Here is a 1,823-nt window from a genome sequence, read left to right as displayed (position 1 = left end):
TTAAGAAAATTACAAGATAATTTTCCAATTAGGTTCTCTATTTTATATTATCTTTAAATGCTTTGTTTTTACATTTCTTTTAAGTTGGTCTTATTATCTTTATCTCACTAATTTCCTGACAAGTTGGTTATTACTATAACCTAGTGATTTTCTTAATTTTAATCATTATAGTTTTCATATTTAAGACATTTTCAATACGTTATAATAACTCTCAATATATGGAGCACAGTTAGTGTAATTACTAATTTCTTTGTCTAGTATTTCTATGATCTGTGTTGCTCCTGTGAGGGTTTTCAGTGCAACAGTTTCCCTTTTTATTGTGGACAGTATTTTCCTGCTTCTTTGATTCTCTGGACATTTTTACTGGATGTCAAATATTGTAGTTCATTGAGGTTTGATATATGCTAGATATTGTTGTAACCCTGCAAACATCATTTATAGCTGTTCTGGGGATAGTTCTGGCAGGTAGAAGCACTCTTACTCTTTTTTTTTTTTTTAAGTAGAAGTTTATTGACATCCACTTATGTAGTATTTTACATATACCCACCAGTAGAGAGTCCTCAACATTCAATAAACTCTTCTAAGAATGGCTTCATGCGAAAATGGGTTTCTTTGCCCTCCTCCAAGAAAGATACTTCTGCTGTTTATGCTCTTGATAATAATGCATTTGATTACACCACCTTCATAAAAACAGTCCTTAAGACCTCTGCAAACAGTGAAGATATACTAGCATAGAACCCTCTCCAAAATGCAATACTTCACAACAGAGGTGTAGTGCAAGAGATACAGGAAAGGGGATTCCCCAGAGGTTGTATCCACACCTAGAGGAAGGCACCATAGAGCTGAGGCCCCTATCTTCGGAATGTGGCCAGCTGGGACTGCAAGACCTCCAGGTCCTCTTCATTCTCCTCATCCTCCTCATCCTCTCCCTCTTCTGAGGCAGCCATTGCTCCTGAAGATTCAGGCTCAGGAAGGGTGTCGGTTACTTCTGGGTGTTTTGCTCAAGGCTCCTGCTGTGATTTCAAAGAGGATTCTGTCCATCTCCTCTTCTGCTGCTTCTTCCATTTCTTCCTGATCATCCATGCTTTCAAATGTATCCTCTAACATCTCTGTGATTCCACCCTTCATCATCTCTTTGGACAGCTCACGCAAGGTGTCTTGGATTTCTGGGATCTTCACAAGACTCTGTACAGCCTCCATCACTTCTGTGCTCTTTTGCAGGGAACCAGCTACTCTTAGAACCACAAGCTGGTTCTTCATCCCCATGAGCACAGAGTTCATGTGTGCTTTGGATGTATAGAGCTTGCTCACAGCCTTCCTTGAACTGATCATCTTCTTGGCCAGACCTACACAATCATCTTTTTGGCCCTTCTTGGTTGCATCTTTCACAGACCATTTTACTTCCCCTTCTTCTCTTTGGATATCTCTTATTTGCCTGTCAACAACTCTCATTTCCTTTCTGATTTTCAATGACCATTCATTGACCAACTCTTTGGGAGGCTTCTCCTGGGTTTTTCCAAACAGCCCCATGATGAACTGGACTCCCTTACCCTTTCTTGCATTCTTATTCTTTAACACTTGTTTTTATTATTCAATGGGCAGGACTAGATAAAGTAATCTTACTTCACTACAGGGACAAGATCTTCCTGAAAACTATACTACCCCATGAACTATGACACTTATTGACTACCTGGTAGAAAGAAACACCAGTTTCTTGCCTTGGTGCTTCTGGTATTCCTCTTCTTAGATTTCTAATTTTCCAAGCTCAGACAGTTTCCTCACATATGCTTGCTGGTCAGTGTTTTGTTGACTACCAGGAGATG

General features: G+C 39.5%; 1 pseudogene; it reads right to left on the bottom strand.

Moving 5' to 3' along the window:
- Window positions 1–851: 851 nt before the first annotated feature.
- LOC128123936 (charged multivesicular body protein 3-like) lies at window positions 852–1,540 on the bottom strand (annotated as a pseudogene).
- Window positions 1,541–1,823: the final 283 nt, after the last annotated feature.

The sequence above is a fragment of the Peromyscus californicus genome, unplaced genomic scaffold (genome assembly GCF_007827085.1).
Source record: "Peromyscus californicus insignis strain IS unplaced genomic scaffold, ASM782708v3 Scaffold_4__1_contigs__length_199733344, whole genome shotgun sequence".
Classification (NCBI taxonomy): Eukaryota; Metazoa; Chordata; class Mammalia; order Rodentia; family Cricetidae; genus Peromyscus; species Peromyscus californicus.
Note: the sequence above shows the minus strand (reverse complement) of the source record. Positions and strands in the feature narration are given on the sequence as shown.